This window comes from Eurosta solidaginis, chromosome 4 (assembly GCF_040869045.1).
Source record: "Eurosta solidaginis isolate ZX-2024a chromosome 4, ASM4086904v1, whole genome shotgun sequence".
In the NCBI taxonomy this organism is placed as follows: domain Eukaryota; kingdom Metazoa; phylum Arthropoda; class Insecta; order Diptera; family Tephritidae; genus Eurosta; species Eurosta solidaginis.
The window spans coordinates 273,143,643-273,170,792 of record NC_090322.1 but is presented as its reverse complement, the minus strand read 5'-3'; the positions used below and the strand labels follow the sequence as shown (position 1 = coordinate 273,170,792).

Below are 27,150 nucleotides of genomic sequence, written 5' to 3'. Positions count from 1 at the left end.
AATGGACCTGCGACATCCATGGCGATCCTTTCAAATGGTGCACCTGAAATATACTGCTTCATGTGGCCATGACTTCGTGTTTTTGGGCTCTTTCGCTCTGTTGCAAACCTCGCAGTTGGCAATCCACTCGGTGACCGACTGACGGCAACCAACCCAATTGAATCTTTGCTTAATTTTCTCGAGCGTCTTCCTGATTCCAAGATGACCTCCACTTGGACCATTATGCAGCTCGCTGAGCACGTCAGGAATCCTCTTTCTGGGAACAACTATCAGTTTCTTCTTGCATTGGCCTTCCTCACTCTCCCATACTTGATGAAGACAACCGGATATCAATTCTATACTGTTCCACTGGGCCCAATATGACTTCGCAATGGAACTCTCTGCTGACATCTCTTCTCTGTTTGGTCTTTCGTTTCGTTCGAGCCCTTGCATAACATGTGACAGATCTGTATCTACTAGCTAACACTTTCTTAGTTGTTCCTTGTCCTATTCATCCGTACACGTTATAGTCATTAGCCGGACATCAATAATGTCTTCTTTAGCCTCGGCCTTTGAACAGTGCTTGCATTCCAAACTACATGATCTTCGTGACATTACATCAGCATTTCCATGGGTACTACCTTTTCGATGCTCAATGGAAAAGTTATAGTATTGTAGTCGCTCGATCCACCGTGCCAATTGTCGTTCTGGATTACGGAACAGCAGAAGCCATTTCAACGCTGCGTGATTTGTCCTGACGCGGAATCGCTGGCCGTAGAGGTATTTGTGAAAATGTTTAATGCACTCTACCAATGCCAACAGCTCTCTCTCTGTAACGCAGTAGTTCCTCTCTGTTTTTCCAATTGAACGGTTGTAATATGGAACTACCTTCTCCTGTCCATCGACCAGTTGTGATAAAACGCCTCCTATAGCATATCCACTCGCATCTGTATCTAGAATAAATGTTGCTCCTGAAATCGGATATGCCAACAATGTAGCAGTGCACAAACGCTCTTTAAATGTTTGGAAAGCCAATTCTTGCTCCTTCTTCCATTAAAAAGCTTTAATTCTTCTTGTAAGCTCGTGGAGGCTATGGGCTACGCTGGAAAAATTTTGTACAAATCGGCGGTAATATGTGCACAGCCCAACGAAACTTCTCAATTCATGTAGGTTCTGTGGTCTTAGCCAATCCTTTACAGCCTCTTTCTTTTCGTGCGCAGTGCAGATGCCCTCCGTCGTTACCTTGTGACCCAAATAACTTACTTCCTTTTTAAACAGCGCACACTTTTTGGGACTTAGTTTCAGACCAGCACCAGCTGTTCTTTGGAAAACCTCCCCCAAGTTCTTCAGATGTTCTTCGAAGTTCTTTCCCAATACGATGATGTCGTCTAGGTACACTAAGCATGTTTTCCAATGTAGTCCTTTCAGTGACTGATCGATGAGTCTTTCAAAAGTAGCTGGTGCATTACATAGTCCAAAAGGCATCACTGTAAATTGCCAAAGACCATCACCGACACTGAAGGCTGTTTTCTCTTTGTCTTCCTCTTTCACTTCCACTTCCCAGTAGCCGCTTTTCAAGTCGAGTGTGGAAAACCATTTCGTACCAGAGAGCGAGTCCAGATTGTCGTGAATTCTTGGCAATGGGTAGATATCCTTTTTCGTAACGTCTTTCAACTTCCGGTAGTCCACGCAAAACCTCATGTTTCCATCCTTCTTCTTTACAAGTACTACCGGTGAGCTCCATGGACTAGCTGATGACGCCGCTGTCACTCATTTCTTGTATGATTTGACTCACAACTTCCCGCTTCGCCAGTGGAACACTACGTGCACCTTGACGGATCGGCCTCACATCTCCATTGTCAATTTTATGTTTCACAACTTTGGTGCGGTCTGGATTGGAGCCATCTGGGTCAAATATGTTCGCGTATTTTAGGAGCAGTTGTTTTGCCTTACTCTGATAGCCTTCCTCTAGTCCCTCCGTCCATGCCATGATGTCATCTGAAAGATCAATATTGCTAGTTGAAACCTCTTCCTGGAGCTGTTCACAATTGATTATTACTTCAACCTCTTGGCATCTTCTCAAAATAGCTCCTCTGGTCAGTTTGAGTGGTGACTTGAACTCATTGAGTATTCTTACCGGGATACGTTCATTTTGTTTTGTTATAGCCAGGGTTTTTCCTACAAGTATGTTCGGTGTTGATTTGTTTGCTGCTTCGACAACCCACAATTTGTTTGTCCCACAATCTCCATCAACCTTTGCCCAGATGACTGCTTCTGATTTTGGTGGTATTTGCTGACTAACTTCCACCAGCACTCGTTTACTGCTGTAGTCTCTCTCGTAGCCGAAATTGAGTGGCACATCCCCGTTCTTATATCGCATCGCCTTGCTTTGCATGTGCGATCTTGATGCCTTCGTCGATTAATAAGTCCACTCAATTATGATTTCATCAACAATCTCTGCCACTATAAAATTGTGTACTACCGTGACGTTTCCAATTGCGACTTCACATGATACTTCTCCTAGAACCGTGGTGTCTTCTCCAGTGGCTGTACGCAATCTTGCTCCATGCAATAGTCTTATCTTCTTGTTGACTAAATCCGCTCGAATGATGGAATGAGATGCACCCGTATCTACAGTCAGTAAACGTTCTTTTCCATCCACATGTCCTCCGACAGTAAGATTGTTTGACCTTCTTCCAATTTGTGAGATAGAGATTATGCGGCATTCAATTGCGGGAGCCAGCTGTTGCCCCTTGCGGCTGACTCGCTTTAGTTTAACGATTGAGTAGATTTGGAGATTTGCTCATCTCCTTCAGCTCTGCGTTTACGGCCACCCACATTGTTGGAACTATTAGAACCGGTGCTGCAATGACGTGCAGTGTGACCTGGGTTGCTGCACTCGAAACATTTCATAACTCCAGCATTTTTCTGTTGTGACCGCTCCAGTGCTTCCAAAATTGTGTCTACCCAGTCTGGCCTTTCCACTTCCACGCTATGAGCTTTGTACGATGGCATACTCAAAAGTGAGACTGTTTCCTGAGCAGGTGCACGCGATACCGTTTCAGCAAATGTTAGTTTTGGATTCGCATATGTAGCTCGTTTCGTTTCCACATCTCGTATGCCATTTATAAAGCTCTGGATTTTTACCCTCTCGGTCTATTTCACGGGTGCGTCCGCATTTGCTAGATGAGCCAGTCTTTCGACATCCGACGCAAACTCCTGCAAAGTCTCATTCACTTTTTGGTAGCGATTTTGCAACTCAATTTGATATATCTGTTTCATATGCTCGCTTCCGTAACGTCTCTCGATAGCGGCCATCAATGCTTCATAGTTGTTCCGCTCTCCTTTAGGATTTCGGCTGCTGGCCCCTTCAATGCTACGAATGGAGCTGCAACTTTATCTTCAGCATTTCAGTTGTTTACTGCTGCGGTCTTCTCAAAATGTAGCTTAAAGACCTGGAAAGGAACAGAACCGTCAAAGGATGTTGTTTTCACCTTCGGATTGCTTGCTGAAACAGCTGGGCGATTTAATTGCAACTCCTGTATAGGAACTCTCAAAGCATCCACCTCGGCTTCAATTTTTTCCTCAAACTGCGTTATTTTCTCGTCCATACGCGCTTCGAGTTTTGATGATATACGCGCCTCTTGCGCTTCGAGTTGTACTGTTATGCGTGCCTCTTGTTCTTTCAGCTGTGTTTCCATCTTTGATGTAATCTGTGTCGACATTTCAGAAATACGCGTTTCTTGTGCTTCAAAATTTGCTGTTATGCGTGTCTCCTGCGATTCCAGTTGAGATGACATTTGTCTTTCCTGGGCTTCAATCTTGGATGTTATACGTGTCTCCTGTGATTCCAGTTGAGATGCCATTGTCGATGTTTGAGCAGATATTGTAGCCAAAATCATGTTCAAGTGTGTGCTCTTAACTGTCTGCGATGTTTCGTTTTTCTCTTCAATTTTTGTAGTTTTATCTCGTCGACATAAAGATGAAAGACATACTCTTCCACGTTAATTCCTTTTGCTTCCGTTGCCTCTCGTAGTCGTGCCTGAAGTTCGAGTTTAATGCCGGTTGTATTCAATCCACGGCTCTCCAACTCCTTCTTCCGTTGCTAGATCTTCAATTCACTTAACTTTGCCATGTCCTTGTTGTCCTCTGGAATTTATTCAACAATTCCTCTTCTGACACCAATTGTAACGAATTTACTAAAATTCCGCTTATTCCAAAACTTCTGCTAACGTTCGAATCACTAAACTGTTGAATAAATAACTCCAATATTGAATAATGCAAAAATGGTCTTTATTAAACTACTTGAAAATAACACTTATACTTCGCAACTGTTAGCTTGCTTAAATCAAACTGATTGTCGTGCCTCCACTGTTGCTGCTTTTTATACTGTTTGGTTTCCTCGTTGACTTATTTCTAAGCGCTTCTATTTCTAGAATTTACTAGTTAGTTATCAAATATAAAATTACCAACTATACTACGTTTATAGCTTCTCATATGCGCGTGTATATGTGAGTGATACTTGCACAAATGATTGCATACTTTCTGGAGTATTTCAGATATATGCATGTTGTTTGTGCGTTACTCTCCGCTGCTCGTATGGACATATGGATATACATAATGATTGATTTGTTGATGTGCATACGAGTCACTGCTTAGTATCGGCTTAGAGATGATAGTATGTTAGTGTTGCTAATATTCGTCACAATATATATGGACAACATTCGTCAACATTGCGAGCGACGCACGCAATCGATGTTACTGCCAAACAGCGTTGACAGATTGATGACGCCATCGTCATTTTGACGATTTTCAACTAGAATGACGCCTGGACGATTTTGTAATGAAAAATGACGATTTAGGACTGCCTCTAACGTTTCCGAGCAAAAAAATGTTAAATTTAAACAAGATTTTATTATTTTGATAATGAACTGTGTGATCAAATTAAAAAGTGTTTTGATTTTAACAATGTTGGACTACAAAACTTAAGTTTCATGGATCCCAAAGAAGTTGTTCTTTGCATATGGTGTTACAACATTTTTCACACACAATCGATCAGAAAATTGTGCAGAATATTGTTAGCGAGTATTCAATGTTCGAAACGAGCTCAAGGCCACAACAATAATTTTTTGTAATGATTATTGTTTTTTTAATTTTTCTATAATTGAAAAATGGTATTTTGTTTTTGGAATAGTAAGTAGAAAATTTTTCAGACAACCTGCCATGCTGTATTTGTTTATTGTCAATTACTTTGTTTGACATTTCCAAGTGTTCCCTTGAGCTCGTTTCGAACCTTGAATCCTTTATCAATAGGCCGATAAAACAAAAACAATCGTTAGCGAGTATAGGTAATTGAAGTTTTTAGAATTTGAAGACATTTCTAAGCTTCCTCCAGAAGTTTTTTGGAAAACTATTTCTACTATCAAAAGAGCTGACTCTACATACGCTGCTTTCGATGTAATGTGCTTGTCATACTCATCAGCGAATGTAAAACGAATTTTTCTAAATTAAATTTAAACCAAATAAAAATCAGAAAGCGTCTGGAAACTGCTACATTAAAAGGAATATTGCTGGTTCAAGATTAGAATTTTTGTTGTTATATCGGCTTACTGACTTGTAAAATCGCTTGTTCGAATCGAGCTCAAGGCCTAAAAATAATTATCTTATCTTATTATTGTTATAATAAATTTTTTCTTAAATTAAACAATTTTCTTTTCTTCTATTCTAATTTAAAAAAAATGTTTCATTTAAGATAAAATGTATCACAACAATAATAAGATAAAACAATTATTGTTACGCCTGGAGGTCAAGATTATTTAAAATTAACTAACTTTTCCTGTCATAATATTTGAACCGCAAACAAAAATGCTAAAGAAAATGAACGCGAAAATGTTTAGCTAAGAAATGAAATTGACTGAAAACAGGTACCCTTTATATGTAATAACCCAATTTCGTCCTAACTCGACTTTGGTTGTTATTGGTTGTTGCCATAGATATGACGATTTTTTGGCCGGCGTTTGACGACTTCGAAAAAAAATGTATGTCAACGCTACTGCCAAAGATGGTTACTGCGCCAAATGCTCAGCGACTACTAAACTGAAGAGAATAAGAATACGTGTGAATTAAGTGCGAACAATTGTTACACTATTTGCCGAAGTCTGCTTTAATGTTTGTGTTGTTGCGATTATTTACCAAATACTTGTTTGAAGAATAAAGATGTTGCATGCGCGAACTTCAGTGGAAAGCAGCGGAGCTTCACAAAATTCTAGTAGGTCACTTCCACGACACCAAGAACTTTAACACAAATTTTTAACATAATTTAAGCACACAACATACACTGATTGCAGTTTTAGAGAGTAAAAATTAAAATTCTGAACAGATTAGCTGAATAATTATTTGTACATAATTATTAAATAACAAATACAGACAGTGGTAGTTTAACAAATTCTGCTATGGTAAGTGGTGAATGTGACGTACTAGAGGTTTTGTGAAGCTTGGCTTCACACTATTTTTCGTCCCTGTAACATCTTTATTCTTCAATCCGTCTTTGTATTTACCAGGCATGCTTAACGAACGAAACGATATCATTTCGTTACGATAATCAACGTTAATAAACGAAACGAAGTGACTTCGTTTCGTTTATTAACGTTGATTATCGTAAAGAAATGATATCGTTTCGTTCGTTAAGCATGCCTGGTATTTACTAACATAATGCATAGCATAGTGATGCTAATATTCGCCACAATATATATCCATTCTTTTACAGATACTATATATAATCTATGTATGTATTTTCTTTAATATGTTAATTTTAATTGTTGGTATATTGCACTTTCTTTCTCTCTACTTCTGCTACTACTTTCATTCTTTCATTGTACTTTTCTTCTGTTTAATTAGTTACACCTAAGGAGATAAATTGTATAACATTTGACTGGCACTTTAAGATGACTTTGTTTTAAATTGTTGTGTCAGGATAAACGTTTATATGTTAATAAATAAATAAATAAAATCGCTAATTTCTATGTGTGTTTTTTATTTGTATATACAAAGTGGGCCTGGTAATCAACCGATTTTGTGATTCCTGCACAGGACGATTCTTTTTTTAAAAGGAAAGATGCATAACAAATTTCATCACATATCCTCAGTGTCCTTGAAGTCGATGTGAAGCTTCTTCCTTCTCATACTGGCTAATGTACCGAAGGTTTCTCGCGGCGAAACCCTTTAATTGCTTTGGGCCTACTTTTACCGCCTCTCTCCCATACCAAGCATTCACTCTCCAGGTTTGCTGAGTCGCCACTGCTCCTAGGTGCTTGACAAATTTTAATGCTGCACGGTATTGCGGAAGGGCTCTCTTAATTCCACTGATCCGTACCTTTCTCCACTCTTCTTCTCCGATAGGATTCACCTGCCATTCCATAGCGGACCTCATTGATTTTCTGCAAAATTTGCTCCCAGAGTCCGACCCATTGCTTGTAATGCTTGTGTTTGCTCTCGCTTATGCCTCTATTCTCCCTCTCTACTCTTTGTTATCAATACAAGGCATCGGAAAGATTGCGTTGAAATGCAGCCGGATATTCCCTCTGACTGAAAATCATCCAATAGCCACAGTTATAGGTCACCGAAATCCCTCCATATAGGCATAACGGCATAGATGGGATGGCTGTAAGCTCTAGGACACATAGTCGGGCGCTATGGAGTTCGGCTAAGCCATCACACCATCGACAAGGTGCCTAGTTAACGCCTGGAGTAAGCTAGTAGTAACAGCAAATGAAAAAATCATGTTTTGAAAAATTTAAGGCAACATTATGATGAAATTTTTCATACATTTTATTTAATACCTACAATGGTAAACTACCGCCTAAAAGATGGTGTTCATAATAAATAATATTTCGAACATGTTTATGCCCTTGATCGACTTAAAAAAAAATAATTAGGAAGCTACAAAAACCTGGGACAGGTTTTTTCGAACTTTTTATTTTATTTGACTTTTTCCCAAATTTATTTTAAACAAGTGTTGGGTTATCATACAGAATTTTATTTTATTTTGAAATAATATTTGATATATAAAAAGTGAGAATGACTGCATACCTGTAATGCCCATTTTTAGCAGCAGTTTTCGTCGGGGTCCGAAGAAGTGGTATGTTGAATTTCATCCCAATGTATTTTTTTTAATATAAGTAATAGCAAAAAACATTTGAAGACGATTCTTCGGAAGGATAGGGATGGACCGATGAATGGATAATCAATACCAAAAAAAGAATATACTTTATGACCAGGATGATCATTATGTCAATATTGTATTTTAAATATTTTACAGGTGACGTTGTGACCATTTCATATGGGCATAACTACCACTGACTTTGTCACCACTCGGTGACCACATCGGTAATAACCGTTATAGCCGTTATGACTGCTGATCGTATGTCACAACCAACGGAATCAACCTGACCAATCTCTATTTGGGATTGACAAAAATATGGGCTTTATTAAGAACAAGTAATCTCTCATAGGAAACTCTTTTCAAACCGCAATTTTTCTCTTAAATTTGCAAAAAATTTATAAGGAAAAAAATTCTAACGGAATCACATTTTAATAAAATAATTAAAAAAAAGTTAAGTTAAACGGTTTTATTGAAAACAATACTTACATGAAGTAATAATAATACTAAAAGCTAGAAAATAATTAGGTAGTTCCTAGGTACTAGAGATATACGCCGCCGATAAACGCCGCCACCGAATGTCAAAAGTATCGGCGCGGCGGCGGCGGCGGCGGCGTCCGGCGCGTTACTATAGTTTCTACTCGTTTCAGACTGTTTAGTCCATTTATTGTTCACGTCGGATATGGTCGAAAGTGGTATCAACGGACGCGCATCACTGCCAGTTATAAGAAATTAATTGCGAAATTTAACTCTTTCTAACTGTTCAAAAGTAATTAAAAAAAAACAAGCGTTTTCGATGTCAGCTTAACACGGACTTTGCATCACCAATTTCACCAAGTTATTAAAACAAAACACTAAAAGAAAAGTTATATAATAAACTAGCAGAGTACCCGACGTCGTTCGGGTATAAATAAAAGCAGTACTATATAGACTAATATATTAGACTAATCCCAACCCCCATTTGTATGGGAGATGCCACGCCCCTTTTTCGCTATCCCCAATATTTCCCGAGGTGGTAGGGATTAGTCTTATATACCTCCTCACCTAATTTCAGTCGTCTAGCCTTAATACTTTCAGATATATTGACTACGAAAAATTCCAGTTGTATGGGAGTTGCCACGCCTCCTTGTCGAAAACTTTTTTTATATAGCCTACCATAGATTGACGCACTCAGGGTATGTCATGGCAAACTTGCGTTCGATTCCATTCTGCGGTTTAGGTTGCAAGTTCAAACATACATACAGACATACTTTCACAAATATATAGTAGAGATTTATATGCTCACTTTGCATATTTTTTTTTTTTTTCAAAAAATTAATAATGAACAATGAATTCAAATAATATGACCCAAGGCGTTTCAAATTGTTTTCAAATTGCCCTCAAGTTGCTAAAAAAGCAAAGAAGGTGCCGATTTAAAAAAAAAAATGTATATTGCGATTGGCTGAAAGAATAAGCCAAATCAGTGATGCAAAATCCTTTAGTAGGTTCTAGGGGCATAAACACTCCTTTGAACTGATTCTTACCTCATACTAAAGTTGAGGATATATGTACGAATGAGAAGGTTTTGAAAAATCGTTTGGGCTTACATTCAAAAATCTATTGTTTATTTGCGAAACTATAAAATAGCGTCTGAAATGTTAATTTTAATTTTCCCACTTCATGCTTCAACACCCAAGTCCCCCGGTTTGATATAAAGTTGGCGGCCCTATCCAAAACTAGTCCCTTGGAGTGAATTACATTGATTATAGCCTGCCAACCAAGTTTAAATATAACCTACGCGTTACGGCTCCTTTTACAAATGTGAATACGTAGGCACATATATTTACCAGGTCAGGCTTTGTCCTTCGCAAGAACACTCATAGTGGTGCAGCAAAAGCTTCCCAAGACAGTCGAACTAATGACTGTGTGTGCTATTACCCTAACGTAGTGGACCGTCGAACTAGTCTGGAAACTGAAGCTAAGCGGTCATCCATAATGAGCTCTTATATTATAAGGCCGGAAAACAGCAGTAAACATCTTTCAACTTAAAATCGGTCGACTTTCATTCTAAAATATCGTTTTGATTTAACGAAGACTATTGAAATAAATCATGTGAACACAAATGTCTGCAAACTTTGGTCTACATTTTAAAAATTGTATCCAGGGTCCTAGTAAAATTTTAATTATGTAGATGCGACTATTTTACGATTTTCACCGATTACGCAATGACTTCCACTTAGATTGCTTATGATTTCAAAGGCGGCGTACTTCGCCGAATCGTCACTCCCTAATGTTTCAAGGTGTTTCTCTGGTGTAGCTCGGCAGCATAGCGCGACAAAAGCATCCGTTGGAAAGTCTTCGGATCTACACCTAGAGCTTCTAGGAAAGTGACGTCGACGAAGGTATGAGTTCGAAGTCGCAGTCCTATAGCTGGCATATGATGTGAGGGTCAGGAGGTGTGATAGCGACTGGTGGTCGGGATTGCTATTGTTCGCACATCGGGAATTGTAGCTCTTAAAAACAGCCGAAAAACTGGAGGCGCCCTGTGTCACGAAAGTCATGAGTATTAATAGACCATTAATAGCAACCGTAAGTCGCCTTTGTGCGTGACCGCAAAGGAGCCACAAATGATTTTAAGAAATAGTGTTCGCGACGATTATTAGGAGTTAACCCTAGGCAAAACTACGCTTTGCAGAGATATGCAAACAAAACTGTGGCTATTTTATGTATCTCTATTTCTTTTCAGCAGACGCAGCACTACCAATTCGAAAGACCGGGGTTAGGTTCGAAGCCTCTCTGGAGTAAGTGAAGGAGGGGCAATCCCTCCGCAAGGAGCTACTCCTGAAAATTTTTGAACGGTCTGCGAGATCTTGAGGCAAAAACCCCGGATTTATCCGAAATGGCCAACACGTTGATTTCATTGAATACATACAAACAAACCCTTTCCTAAATACTATTTTTTTAAATAGAAAAATCAAGCTTTTTAAAGTAAAAATCCCGCGTACGCCGGCGCGCCGCCGCCGGTATATAATAGAGCCTACGCCGCCGCCGCCGATAAAGTGATCGGCGTAAACCTCTACTAGGTACTAGTCATCACACTCCCCATCAATCTAGGGCGTTGATCAGAAAAGTAATAAAAACGTTGGACGCGTCAAATTTCTATTGATAGTCATAAGTAAGACCAACTGAACCTTCATCAGCTTATGCTACGCCTCACATTTTTAGAAATTTCACGCGCCCAACGCTTTTATTTATTTTTCTGATCAACGCCCTAGATTGATGGGGAGTGTGATGACTAGTACCTAAGACCTACCTAACTATTTTATAGCTTTTAATATTATTATTACCTCATGGAAGTATTGTTTTCAATAAAACCGTCTAACCTAAATTAAAAAAAAATTTTTTTTCAAGGATTTAGTCTTTGTTTAATTGCCTATTATTTCTCATTCTATTTAGTTCATTTAATAACTCGTTACAATCTAAGTCCTCAATACATAATCCGTCCAAAAACTTTACTCGACTCTGCGCCACGTATTTTTATCCCTCCTCGAACTCCAAAATATTAGGATGTCACTTCTACCGGCCTGTATGTAATATTTGTTCCAAATATTAGCCAAATCGGACATCATAGGTTGCTTTCTATTCATGTATATATTACGTGTTCCAAATATGGACCAAATCGGACCACAAATGCGATTTTTTGAATATCTAGATCCTTGCGCCACCTAGCGGCGATTTTTTTCATAGGTCTCTTTCTATTCTTGTATGTGTTATGTGCTCAAAATATAAGCCAAATCGGAGTACAAATGCGATTTTTTAATATCTCGATCCTTGCGCCACCTAGCGGCGATTTTTTTCATAGGTCGCTTTCTATTCATGTATGTATTGTGTTCCAGATATGAACCAAATCGAACCACAAATACGATTTTTTGAAATATTTCGATCCATGCGCCACCTATCGGAGTTTCTTTTTCTTATTATTGCATTGTATTCGGGTTCTGAACTATATTCCAAGTTTGAAGCTTGTAGCTTATCGGGAAGTTACTTAAATTTCAATTACAAAATTCGTGCCGGCCAGGCTAGGTTGAACTGGCCGGTCCATGAGGACCACACATAGACTGAATAAGTCCGTAGTGTTACCAGAAGTTTGTTTTAACGACCAAACTGAAAAACCCTATCAAAAACCAAGATCTATGTTATAAAATAACTCCGGCCTCTTGGCAAATACTAGAGGCTTCTTAGGATTTAAGCCACTTGCTGCTTCTAGATCTGACAGCTGTATCACTCCTAATAGCTGCAGTCTTAGCCTGGCAAGCGCAGGGCAAGAGCACAGAACGTGCTCGATCGTTTCCTTCTCCAGCCCGCACTTCCTAAGGCAGTGTCCAGTCAGAATACCCATCATGAGTATACAGCCCTCTCTTTTTAATAATAGAAGCAACTTTGCTAGTCTAAGGTTGAAAGACCTGTACATAATCTTCGACACTTTACAGCCCCGCGCTTGAACCCACGCCTTTCCTGCTTGGTCGATCATGTGCACCTCTCGCCTTCGCTTATTTTCGCCCAGTCTAATTGGGACGTCTACGGAGCAAGCTTCAAGGGATGCGCCCTTTTAAGCTAGTTCATCCGCTTTTTTATTCCCATCTATTCCCATATGCCCTGGGACCCAATATAGATGTATGCTTCTCCCTGTCCCGATTCTCTACAGGGACTGCTTACACTCTAACACGCATTTAGATGCTGTGCTATGCGAGATTATTGCCTTAATTGCTGCTTGACTGTCAATATAAAAGTTAACACGGTTGTAGCTTAAGCTATTCTGTTCCAGGGTTTCTACTGCTTTGGTTACGGCTAATATTTCCGCTTAGAAAACACTACACTAATCCGGCAGCCTATAGGATCTGCTTATTTCCGGATCAGCACAGTATACCGCAGACCCTACTCCTTCCACTACTTTGGAGCCATCTGTGTACACATGTATCGCCTCGTCCACCATTTGCGCACCCTTGCGCCAACCGTCCACCTCTATTGTGGCCTTAAGATCTCCCTCGAAGCGCAGATAGGAAATCAGGTAGTCTGTTCGTCTTGTGATTGATAACGCTATACTACTATTGCAGTATGGACGGCGCTCAAGCTGCCCGAGGCACCGAGCCTGGTTGCAGTTGTTAATGCTATGTTCTTTGCTACCAGGTCTACAGGTGGAATGTGCAGAATGGCATACAGTGCAGGCGTCGGAGTTGTTTTCAGGGCTCACGTAATGCTAAGCATCGATAGTCTGCATACCCCTCTAATTTTTGAGGTATGTTGCTTTTTTTCGGGCTTTCCACCAAACAAGAACTCCATAGTATAGAGTAGGGCTTACAATCGCTGTAAAAACCCAATGAGAAAGAGAGGGCGATAAGCCCCACGTACACCCCAGCATCCTTTTACATGCATAAAGTGCCGTTGAAGCCGTCTTCACCCTCTCCTCCACGTTGAGCTTCCATGACAGCTTACTGTCTAGGATGATTCCTAGATATTTTGTGCAAGGTTTCTCCTGTAAGGTCACCCCTTCTAACTTAGGTCTGGTCCAATTTGGGATCTTGTACCTCTATGTAAACAAGACCATATCCGTCTTCTCCGCATTGACTTTCAACCCGACATTAGATGCCCAGGTATGAATATCCCGAAGCGCCCGATCCATCAAAGAACTAATCGTTGGAAGGCACTTTCCACTTATGACAATTACAACGTCATCTGGGTAAGCCGTAAGTTTTATGGGTCCCTCATCGAATCGCCTGAGCAGTTGGTTGATGACCAGCGTCCACAGCAGAGGTGATAGAACCCTCCCTCCGGCGTGCCCCTGTCCACTGATTTCGTGGCCTCGTACAATCCCCATTGTGATGTAATCTTCCTGCAATTTAACATGCAGCCGATCCATCTGGTTAAGGCTGGATGTATTTCAATGTAATTAAGACCATCCATAATCGCCCATTTAGAAACATTATTGAAAGTCCCGGCAATGTCCAAGAAGACTCCTAGAGCATATTCCTTATATTCCAGGGATTTCTCTATGCTTATTACCACCCTATGCAATGCGGTGTCCACCGACTTGCCTTTGGTGTACGCATGTTGTGTTGTGGAGAGCAGCTTTTCATTCACGCTGGAGTTTATGTACACATCCATCAGCCTCTCAAAGGTTTTGATCAGAAATGATGTTAAGCTAATGAGTCTATAATCTCTTGGATACACGTGACCGATCTTTCCCGCCTTTGGTAGGAAAGCTACACGAGCAGTTCTCCAAGAGTGCGGTACATGATTCAGTCTTATGCACCCATGGAATATTATTTTAAGCCATTCCACGACCGCCCTACTTGAAACTTGTAGCATGGCCGGGAATATACCATCTGGGCCCGGCGATTTAAACTTAGAAAACGTCTTCACTGCCCATTCGATCTTGGTATCGGTCAGCAAGCCCGGCACTACCAGCTCCGTGATCGAAATGTGGGTGCTGCCTGCTGGCTCTTCTAAACCATCTCCTGATGCGAAATGTGTATATAGAAGCACCTGAAGGGATTCCTCACTATTACGTGACCATCCCCCTTTCTCTTTCTTCATTAGTCCCCTTGCTAGGACTTTTCTCAACCGTATGCCCATACAGAAACTTTTCCATGAGATTCTCTTCGCCCTGGAAATTTCACGCTTGTAGATCCTCAGTAGATCCCTGTACTCGTCCCGACACGCTTCGCTTTCCGCGGTCTTTGCTAGCTTAAACATTTCTTCTGTCTTCTTAGAAGACTCAGCTCATTGCTCCACCATGGCTGCTTTGCTTTTCCTCTGAATCTTCTTAGAGGGCAAGCTTTGTTATACGCAGTCATAAGCGTCCTTGTTAGGAATTCATTAGGCTCCACCAGTTCTTCAACATTGGCAACCTCTTTAGGTTGTCCCAGTTTCGTTTCTACCTGTTTCTGGAATTTAGTCCAGTTTGTTGACCTAGGGTTTCTAAAGGTTCCTCCCTTCTCTACCCTCTTTAGGGAGATGCTGAAGCTGATATACGCATGGTCGGACAAGGATGGTCTATCAAGAACCATCCAATCATACCTATATATATCACGTTCGGAGCTCAGTGTAATATCTAAAACATTGCTGGATGTTGGACCAATGTATGTAGGGACTTTTCCCCTGTTGGCTATCTGCAAATTGGTTTGCAGGATGTAACAAAAGAGACATTCGCCTCTCTCGTTCGTATCTGCTCCTGCCCACGCATTTTGGTGCGCATTTGCATCCGCGCCTATGACCAACCGGTCTTTGCGCCCTTCGTCCTGTACTAGCCTCTTGCACTCCATCGGTGGAACCTCCGTAGCATGGGCCATGTAGCAGGATGCCAGGATAAGTGCCTGCTTATTCCTTTGCCCAACGGCCACCACTACGAGGTCCTCAGTAGTGTAATTAGGCAGCATATATGAATGTAGCTGTTTCCTTACCATTACTACAGCTCGCACCCGTCCTTCCGTTTGCGCATAGTAATCACCAAATCCGCGCGCGCTAAGTCCAGAAACCTTTCCTCCCGATGAGAGCCACGGCTCCTGGATCAGCGTCACGTCAAACGAACCCTCCTCAAGGGTTAGGAGGAGTTTGCTCAACCCCACTTTACTGTGTTGGAGGTTTATCTGTAGGACTCGCAGCACCATTGGGCTAATTGTCCCCCTCCAGCACCTTCATCGTGACGTCACGTCGTCCTCCTCTTTCCCTTTTGGTTTAGAGTGTTCGAAGCCCCTTTCAGCCTCTTGTAACTGTTGTGCCGGGTGTTCCTCTGAGCGACTCACAGCACCATCTGGCTGTAGGTCCTCTTCTAGCACCTTCGTGGTGACGTCGGGTACTTCCACCTATCTTTTTTCCCTTGGGCTTTTGAGGTCATTTTCGACTTCGCCCACTTCTAGCGTTGTTAGGATTTTTATCCTCGGGACTTCTTTTCCTGAGTAGCATATAAATTTTGCCTGTACCAAAGAACATTTTTCCAAGCTGCGTGTACAATATATCCTCGGCCTGCTTGTTTATTTGGAAGATGTAGAACCCACCTTCCTCCGTAGGCCGAGATACAGTAAGTACCTTCCAATCCTGTGTCGGTATGTTCGGATTCTGATTCTACAGAAGTCGCAGTGTATCCTCCGACTTCATCACGCATGGTATCCATACCTTAACTTTTGGTACCGTGGGTATTTGCGCTTTATCCACCATCTCAAACCGCGCGTTCGTTCCTTGCCATTGGAGGTTTGGAACCACTTCCTCCAGCCACCGCAAGCTCGCGATGTTGTCGCACGCTATCATCTTCACACCATTATACCATCCCCCCGAATCAAAGGTTGGAAGGGGCTTACTTGGTTGTTCCCGCATCATCTTAAGCATTAAGCTAATAAGCTCCCTTTCTACATATCTTCACCTTTCACTAGTCATCTGTCCGAAAGGACTGCAACGATCAACCCGTGGCACAGTCAGTGACTGCTTTGCCACATCACTCATCTTCTCGGGGAAAAGCCGGTGTCTTAGTGTTAACTCCCTTTGCCACCTCCAATAAAGCCGGAGTCTTAGCTTTAACTCCCTTTAACACCTCCGAGAAAGCCAGAGTCTTAGCGTTATCTCCCTTTGGCTTATCTCCTATTTCCGTAGTTGGAACTTCCCTCAGACTCGCAGCTTTCGAGGTAGTTGCTATCTCGCTATTGGGGCCCATCTGTCTTACAGCTTTGGGCCTAGTTGTCTTGTCTATGCGACTGCCCTGCCTCGCGGCTCTGGGACTGGGTCCTTTCTGCCTCTTGAACGCAGGCTTGTCGCCTTCCGCCGAACGTTGCCTCTTCATTCTGCCATTCGACGCTTCTCCCTCCTCGTACCGGTTGTAAAACCGAAGGTTTCTAGCAGCAAACCTTTTGAACTGCCTTCGACCTACTTCTACCGCCTCATGGGCCCATTCCAAACTCGATCTCCACTTCTGTTGGGTCGACCACTGCTCCCAGGCGTTGGACAATTCTTAGTGCTGCACGGTACTGCGAGAGAGCTCTTTTACTTCCTCTACTCCGTACCCTTCTCCACTGTTCTACTCCGTTTTCATTTGTCTGCTTTTCCAAGATGGAGTTCATTGAATCAGCACTACTCTCGCTCCTCGAGTCCGATGCATCGCTTAATGCGTATTTGTCGTCCTTGGCTTGCGACTCAGTCCTCCTCTTATCATCCTCCTTATTACAATTTGGTAATGGGTCTTTCATCTTGGTCGTACGACCACCGTCAGACACAGCAGCGCCGCTTACTGTGGTAAGACCATCAATACTTGCCGAGGTGGCCCGGTATCGGGAAGGCTTCGTTCGAATACAGCCGAATTTATCCCCTGGTTACAAATCGTCTAATAGGCACGGTCCGCATAACACCCTGGATTAGGGGGTTGGCAGTTATTAGTCACCGACATCCCGCCGCCCTCCTATGAGGCGCAACGGCGTAGATGCCAGTCCTAAACAGCTCCGCCTCATAGTCGGGCGCTATGGAGATCGGCTAAGCCCTCACACCAACGACAAGGTGCCTACCCCAGTGAGGCAAGCTAAATAAAACCATTTATCATTTAAAAACACCGCGTATAAATGCTCCAGCGAGTAAGGCCGACGACATTTAAAAAAGTATGAGCTACCCTTCAAATAACGCGAGTACTCCATAAATAATATAAGGAATACTCCTTTGGGAGTATAGGAGTATTCCAAAACTAATCTGTATTCATACAAAAAATGTGCTCCAATTAACATTGCGATGTCCTAGGAGAGGAGTAGGTGATCCCACTCTCGCTTTGTTTGTGAGTATTCCATAGAGTACATACGTGAGAGTACTTTCCAAAGTACTTTCACTGTAGTACTCCATGGAGCACCCACAGAGGATCATATGCCAAAGTACTAAAGAGGAATTGTGCCGGAAAGAATTATCGGAGTGAATTAAATTTAAAATGAAAGTAAATGAAGAGGGGCAATACAAGTTTTATATTTTTTACTACGAATATTCTTATGTTATTTAGCATTTGCGTGAATAAAGAAACTTATATTTCTCTATACTACAGTATGTATACATAAAACCAGTGCGCGGTTGCATTTTATCAGAGTTGCCATAGTAAAATTTTATTATCAGTTATTTGTATGCAATATTTTACTTTTGGCAACTCTGTTCGATCGTCATCGTGTCGTGATCACGGTCGTTAAAAAACGAGCAATGATCGGCTGATGGTGGTCCGCAAACGCTTTGCAAAGGAGTATTGTTAGAGTACTCCAACATGAAGAAAATGGAACACGCAATCCAACAATTTTTGCATTATAATGCTTTTCGACGATTTTTGCTTCGCTAAATCGCTGCTAACAAAAGCCATATTTATTGCATACTTTCAGGCAGACTATCTTATAATGGGTTTGGAGTTGTATAGCAGTTGGAATAGTCGATATAATTCTTCCATTCATCTAAAATTATTTGATTTATATGATTAATATATTTTTATTTCAAGCACGCATGGTTTGCAGAACCCGTCTACATGCAGTTATTAAGTGACTAACCAGCCTAAAGGTACACCTCAAATATGTAAAAAATTTTGCATGGAGAAAATATCGCAAACCTAATCTAGTTTAAAAAGAACCATATCTGAAATGGCAAAGGGAGCCCGTCTAAAAAATTAAACTACAATTTCAGGGAAAATAGTTCTACTTTCAACCTGTATATGGGGTATTCCATCCCATTTCGACCAATTTTGAACCCGACCCCTTTAGAATTGGCTGAAAGTTTTTCTTCTTTTTCTAGCTTACGAAAGACGTTTTTCAGAATTTTTTCAAATTTTTTCATCCAACTCAAAAAAAGTTATGAATTTTTAAAAACTTTAAATATTTAACGAGCTCGAGGCCATATACATATACATATATTCAGATTAAAACCCGGATAGATTTTATATATATGTATATATTTAAAATTTTATTTAGTCGATATTTCGACCTCAATCTGAGGTCATTCTCAAGAACTCTTGGGTGTAGCTTGTCGACTTGAGAATGACCTCAGATTGAGGTCGAAATATCGACTAAATAAAATTTAAAATATATACATATATATAAAATCTATCCAGGTTTTAATCTGAATATATATGTATATGGCCTCGAGCTCGTTAAATATTTAAAATTTATAAATCTAAGGCCGAAAATAATCAGAAGATAGTTATGAATTTTAAAAAAAAACATCGTTTTTGTTTTCAAAATGCTATAACTTTTTCAAAAATTTACCGTTTGGGATCTTTTTTTTTTTTAATTTGTTTGTAAATGTACTTTTCGGAAAAAATACAAAAAAATGTTTAAACTTTTTTTTTTTAATTTTTCAGTTTTTCGAGATTTTTCGAATTTCGCTATTTTTTTTCTCATAAAAAACCAATCAATTCTGCAATCATCCCCACTAATCCCGGAGTGGGCCGATTTTTTTATATTTTTTTATTTAATTGAAAAAAAATTTCAAAAATCAAAATTTTTTTTTATCAATTTTATTTATATAACAAAAAAATGCAAGAAAATGATTTTTAAGCATTCTTTTCTTTATATATTATGGTAATCTACGATTAAGATGACTAGCTTTCGCTGTCCAGCAACTGCATTCACTCGCACAACATATTTTAATTGTAGATTACCATAATATACAAAGAAAAGAATACTTAAATATCATTTTCTTACATTTTTTTTGTTATATAAATAAAATTGATAAAAAAATTTTTATTTTTGAAATTTTTTTTTCAATTAAATAAAAAAAATATAAAAAAATCGCCCATCCCGGGATTAGTGGGGATGATTGCAGAATTGATTGACGTTTTTTATGAGAAAAAAAATGGCGAAATTCGAAAAATCTCGAAAAACTGAAAAATTTAAAAAAAAACTTTAAACATTTTTTTGTATTTCTCCGAAAAATACATTTAAAAACAAATTTAAAAAAAAAAAGATCCAAACGATCAATTTTTGAAAAAGTTATAGCATTTTGAAAACAAAAATTTCAAAAATAAAAATTTTTTTTTTTTCAATTTTATTTATATAACAAAAAAAATGTAAGAAATTGATTTTTAAGCATTCTTTTCTTTATATATTATGGTAATCTACGATTAAAATGACTCGCTTTCGCTGTCCAGCAACTGCACACTCGCACAACATTTTTTAATTGTAGATTAACATAATATACAAAGAAAAGAATACTTAAAAATCATTTTCTTACATTTTTTTGTTATATAAATAAAATTGATAAAAAAAAAATTTTATTTTTGAAAATTTTTTTTTCAATTAAATAAAAAAAATCGCCCATCCCGGGATTAGTGGGGATGATTGCAGAATTGATTGACGTTTTTTATGAGAAGAAAAGATGGCGAAATTCGAAAAATCTCGAAAAAATGAAAAATTAAAAAAAAACTTTAAAAATTTTTTTGTATTTTTTCCGAAAAATACATTTAAAAAAAATTTAAAAAAAGAAAAAGATCCCAAACCGTCAATTTTTGAAAAAGTTATAGCATTTTAAAAACAAAAACGGTGTTTTTTTTAAATTCATAACTGTTTTTGAGTTGGATGAAAAAATGTTTAAACATTCTGAAAAACGTCTTTCGTAAGCTAGAAAAAGAAGAAAAACTTTCAGCCAATTCTAAAGGGGTCGGGTTCAAAATACCCGGAATACCCCATATGCAGTTTTGAAATAAAGAGACATTTTCGTGACGAAAAATAGCAGAAAGACGTGTGTTTAGCTCTTTCAGCTACAGAAAACCCAGAACCAATTAAAACAATTCTGACAACTCATTAAGATTTAACATAGCGAAGGCGTATAGACAGGTAAAAACTCATGTTTAGGTCTAAACTTTGTAAGCCTTTGTTATTGTAGTCCACATCCACAAACGAAACAATTATGTAGAAATTTTCCGCTTTGGGGAGGACCTTCACAATTCTTGAAATCAAAATTTATTAACAGGGTCAGTTTTTTTAAGAAACAAGTGTCTTTCTATTTATATAAACGTGGCCTTAAGAATTTCCTTTTTTTATTCTTATTTTATACAATAACACAAGCTTATCTATTATTTTTTAGCTTATTTTAGATTTGCTAAATTAACATGCAATTGTCATATTTGCATTCGCGGCTTGGTTGTAGCCGAAGACTGCTGATCACTTATTTGTGAGGGAGGTGTTTAAATTTTCTTTCAGCTTTTTCAAAAATTTACCAAAAACCTCCGGAAAAACGTCGAAGATATTTTGGGTACCAACACAGCTGAAGGATGTGGATTATTTGATACGTAATTAAATTTAACTCGAATCGCCGTCGTTTTTCCAAAAGCATGAATGTGGGTTTTTCTTTTAGATTTCGAGTTAATGCGTTAATGGGCTTAGCCATTGAATGTTCTATATTATATAAAAATCCTGAATACCATGCATAAAAGGAAGCCACAATCTTTTACAATAGAAATATCAAAAACGTGAGGAAATCAATTCATTTTTAAAAACAGCACTCTTTAAACTTTGATTTCTAACCATATTGATGTTTACACATCCATGTTCCTGGCTTAGTTTTGCTATTATGTTCCCATGACATGGAATATGGTTAAAGTCTTTGTCATTTCGAGTCCGAGGAAGAGTGCCCACAAAGTTAAATTGGCCATGGGGCCACTTGACTTTAGGGCCCTTGAAAATTTGGTTTAGTCATCATTTAGGAAATTTCCGTTTGACCATGAAACCATTTCGGAAAAAAGACCATAACCATATTTTTACTGAAGTGAAACGAACACGAAAGCAAACAAGGTCCGTAGGATCAGTTTTACGTTAGTTTGTAATAGCTTTCTACTCGATTTCCCATTGGATACGTATCAGAATAAAGGGAAATTGGCGCCAGTCAACCTCCTTCAAGTAAAAGCAAATAACAGACTTCTGAACGTACTCGAAAACATGGAAATCAGCAAACAAATTACATCAACCTAAAAAATTAAAGCTATTAACAGAATTGTCAAATTCAGAGTAGCAAAAAGGCAGTGAAGTGTAAAAAGTGAATCCAGAGATATATGAAATGCCAGTTTTTTTTTTATTAAATAAATGGTTTTATTTGGTACACAACAAAAATTACGGAATATGTCCTTTTAAATGACTATGGAGAGCCATTATCATACGCTTGTGGTACATACTTCTTTTCGGGATCCAAAATTAGACGCGAACTGCCTTCATTTCTTGTAAAACTGATAGCAGTAAAATGAAATTTTCAGAGAATAAAAGCAGTAATATTTAAATTATTCTGCTTTCTTGTTTTGGAAATTAGATTTTTTGGTTAAAAATTTTAAAATGTTCGATATATAAAATAAATTTTAAATCTCGTTTTATCTTTAAATTTGAACTTTTAATGATACATTTTTAAGTTAATGTGTAAATTGGTGTCGGAGAAATGTATTGGCATCAAAATGTTTAAAAGGCAGTAAGACAACTTTACTGCCTTTTTGCTATGGACGGCAGTATAGTAAAAAAATAAACCCAAAGCTCTTCACTCTGAATTCGATTATTCTGTTAATAACTTTAATTTTATTATGGTAATTTTATTTTAAGTAAATTATTTATGGTAAATTATTCCTACTTCATTAGTAGAATCTTTATGAATAAAAATTATTTTCTAACATTTTTTATATTTTAACAGTTTTTATATTTTAAACCTATTATTTTTTAATGCTACAAAAGTTACCGTTTTTATTGCTTGTTCTAAATGGCGGCCTTTGCAAGTGTTGATATTTTGTTGATTGTACGATACGCAATTGCTATAGAGATTATCATTGTGATGCAGCTGTTGAATCCTTTTTACTTTATGCCTTGTATTGGGCTCTTTACTTAGCCGGTTTTGTTTTTGATTTACATATGTATGTAACACATATTGCACATAAATGCATACTTAAAAACTTAAATACATATCTACCCATGTATGTATATGTCGTCGTAAACTTTATTTTAAAGCGATTTATTATAGACCAGGTCACATTCACCACAAATTCAACCATTGCAACTGAACTGTGATTGCAAAATTTCATAAATAAACAGGTTCAGATCTTCAGATATTATATGTATGCACATTAGGAAGAGTAAATTAATTATTTTTTACCCTTAACTTTTAATTTTAATTTTAAGAGCTCTAAGATCACCATCGAAGCGCAGGAGGTGGGTCAGGTATTCCTTGGGCCCAATTTTAGATGACGCTATACTTTAATAATCGAACAGCCTGCACTCAAGCTGTCCCGAGGGATCAAGCCTAGTTGCATTTGTTAACGCTGTTAACTGGCTGTTGTGTGTTGGTGTTGCTGTCGCGGTTGTTTACAAAGCTCTTATTATCATACTGGTCATTCGACGTCTGCATACTCGCTTTTGTGTGACTGTCCACAAAAGAAGGACGCCGTGGTAGGGTCATAACCCCACATATGCTCTACAATTTTTTTATGCTTTCTTCATTCTCTCTACAATATTGAGCCTCCACTACCACTCGCTAGAATGTTTTTACTATGTGTCTACACCCTTCTCAGGCTCGGTTCAGAAAGTTGAAATTGAAGTTCGGAAAACTGCAATTGAAATTCAATTTTCATTGAATACTGAACTACTTATAATTACAACTTTCTGAACTAAAACTAAAAAAATTTTATTGCTATTCTAGACCTTAAGTGAAGAAGTCAACTTCATTATGTATAGCTCAAAGCGCTCTATTCATTACAGACGAAACGTAATCTGCGTATGTCGCGGATTTCATGGGCCCCCCGTCGTACCACCTTATCTTAAACAGAGGTGAAATGTCCCAGATCATTTATTTCTAGGTGTTATTTAGAGCCATTGTAAAATAATCTACCTGGAACATACAGCCGACTCAACTCGTCAAACCAAGATATACTTCAATCGATTGAAAACCATCCACGATGGCGCATTTAGAGACATTCTTGAAGGCCTTTAGGAAGCACACCTTGTTTTCCAAAGCTCTCTTTATATACATAACTACCATATGTAGCGCATTGCCACCAATTGCCGGAGCGGGCACCTCCTGGGAACGATTTGTTGACTTCGCGAACCTTCGGAACTGTAGATTTAGATCTCCTTTTACGACAGGCATGGCTTATCGCGGCAAAATTCTAGGCCCCTTAACACCCCACCGATTATACCACTTTCAGCTTTCCTGGTTCGCGAGCTTATTCTCCTTCACCATCTCTCCATTATAAGTGATAATCTAACATTCAGTATGAAAAAGAAAACCGGGGGACACAGCAGTGCCACTTATTGTGGTAAGGCCACTCTTACTTCCTGAGACTGCTCGGTATCGGGAAAACTTCGCCGAAATGCACCGAATATACACCCTGAGTGCAAATCAATCAATAGGCATCATCTGTATAAAACCCAGGACTACTGAGGTTGCCAGTTCTTGTCATAGTCATTCCATCGACAAAGTACCTATCTTAGTGAGGGGTGGAATGTAAGTGTTCTAGGAACAATTTCCAGAAAATCTCGGTCCATGCAAATTGGACAGCCCTAATTTACATATTTCTGTACCGTAATATGGGACGTACCGGCGTCATATACATACATATGTATCTATGTAGATGACAGGTACAAGGTAGAATAATGCATATCTATGTATATAGTGAAAATAGGGAAGGGCATTGACAAATACGCGTCACTTCACTTCCTAAGGTCGACGCTAAACTTTATAGCATCAGTGGCCAACAACATTCGATCGATAATTGTAAAAATGCACTAATGACACAAATATAAATTTGATTGAGCAAAATGTTACGGTGTTTCGCACATTTTTTCGTTGGATTTCATTTTCACATTACATATTTCGATGGAAAATCTTGGTAGGTAAACTCCTGTATGTTAAATATTTAAACCACTTCACTTTGTTAAATGTTTAGTTTAGCGTTGACTTGAAATCATTTAATTTTTTTTTTTACTTAAAAATATGCTTTCTCTATTAGTTTGGTCCATTTTTTTTATATTGTGTTAACTTCAAAAATTTCATTCATAGGTATAAACATAGATTTTACTACTAGCAGATGCCCAGATATAAACATACATATGTACGTAATATATATACACATTTGCGTATGTGAAAAGGATCGAATTTTATCACTTAAATTTGCTTAGTGATTTTTTTTTTTTTTCGTACATTGCGGTGTTGTCAATAACTGAATGGTCGCTGGTGTAGTGTCTATGGCGATGGCAACCGCATCAGGGAAAGCGACCAAACAGCGTTTTTTGCATCAATGCCGATGGACAGCAGGTATGGATGTAGGTACATATGTATGTATGAATAAATGTTCGCCACCATCAGATACACATAACTACATACGAACGTTGCCCACAAGAAGAAAAACTCGAATTATAGATGCGTCCTCAGTATTAACATGGTTATGTTTATTTTTTCTTTAACAAAATTACTTTATAGTTGGAACATTTCAATTATTATTGAGATTAGTAATTTTTTCGTTTTAGTTAAATATTTATTTACACCAAGATTAATGGAGTATTTAACCCGCACTAAAAGCAAAACTAAAGACAAGCGCAAGCCATACAAAACTAATCCAACTACTCTCGCCGCCGCCACACTCGCAAGTGAAACGAAATAATTAGTGAAATTGCTATTTACTCTCTCTCTCTTCCCGGCGTGCCAGTGAGAGTATTGTGCATATGTACTTTGATTTGCAAGTCTCTGCTCATTTAAATATGTCGCTCGTTAACTGCAGAAATGGCCAAACTTAAAAATTTAATAAATATAAAATCTTAACCCTAGTTCGGCCGACGAATTTTACACCTGACTGCCAGAAAAAGAATAAAAGTGTTCAACCCGTAACAGTTGTCTATGACTAAAGTTATAAAACCTTATTTTGTATTTTTTCTACTTAAAATTCATTAAGTTAGGATGTTACGGAAAATGAGTTAAAAAAATTTATTAAAAATGTGGTATTTTGAGGGGAGAATATGAAAAAGTCACCCCGGTGACTCGTCGGCCGAACTAGGGTTAAGGAGAGGTGGATTTGTAGAAGATTTCCAATTAATCAAATTATTAATGATTATTTCAATTCAATTTAAAAAAAGCGACAAAATATAATTGATAATTCAATACGACTGAGAAGGGAGGTTGCTTATTATTTTTGGGCAAGTTATTTTCAGCACTGTGTACAACAAATAACAACAACCATATGAAAACTTTCAATTTATTTTGCTAAATGTTTAATTTCCGTTTTCGGATTCTTGATCAAAACGTGCCTTTTCACACCCCTACTTGCTTAATTGGCGCTTAACCAGAGAATTTATACACAATGAGAAGGAGTTTTTGCTAGATTCCAACTTTTTTGCATGTGAACACGTCTTGTGCACTTCACCACACACAATCCAATTTCAATGTTAACCTGCTAACAGCATCTCTGTAAACAGTTTCAGCTGGTGTTAATATTATTTGATTTTCTCTTAAGATAATTTCTTTGTGGGAATATAGGTATTTAGTAGGATTAATTATATTTAAATTTTATTATTTGTAGAAATATATTTGCATGTTTTATGTTGTAATATGAATTAAAAAAAAGCTTAATTTCAATAGGAAATGGAGGGTTGAAAATGGCCTTGCGGCGTTGCAAATACGTTTACGCGGTTTAAGTAGCAGATAAGACAACAAAATCAATATAGTACGTTTGCCGTACTTGTTTGGCAGTTGTTTAAAGCTATAACTGCTTCAGGTTCGAGCCTCAATAAAATAAAGCTTTTATTATTTTTTTTTTTTTTGATGGAAAATCCCATTAAAATATCGAATTATGAATTTTGGATAAGCAAAAGGCGGAAAGCCGATGTCATTTTGCCTATTATATTTATTAAGTGTGGATTTTTTTTCTGTAATTTGAAATAATATTACAAGTATACAGTTTTAAAGCCCTTTTAATTATACCCTAACAAAGTGCAAATGTCAAGTTCATAGAAAATTCCGCCCATTTTTGGCAATTTTTTCCCTTTTTGACTATTTTGCGTTTCAAATCTTTGATTACCTTA

At 38.3% G+C, this 27,150-nt stretch overlaps 1 protein-coding gene across 15 annotated transcripts in view; it reads right to left on the bottom strand.

The window, feature by feature from the left end:
- Window positions 1-25,714, bottom strand: part of inaE (inactivation no afterpotential E) — a 115,804-nt gene extending 90,090 nt beyond the window's left edge. For 4 of the 15 annotated variants that reach the window (XR_010953263.1, XM_067786209.1, XM_067786219.1 and 1 more), the window contains exons 1-2: window positions 25,460-25,703; window positions 22,823-23,142 (exon numbers count right to left, since the gene is read on the bottom strand). The gene's annotated coding sequence lies outside the window, so the exon portion shown is untranslated. The other 11 variants (XM_067786215.1, XM_067786212.1, XM_067786211.1 and 8 more) reach the window with 11 other exon arrangements.
- Window positions 25,715-27,150: the final 1,436 nt, after the last annotated feature.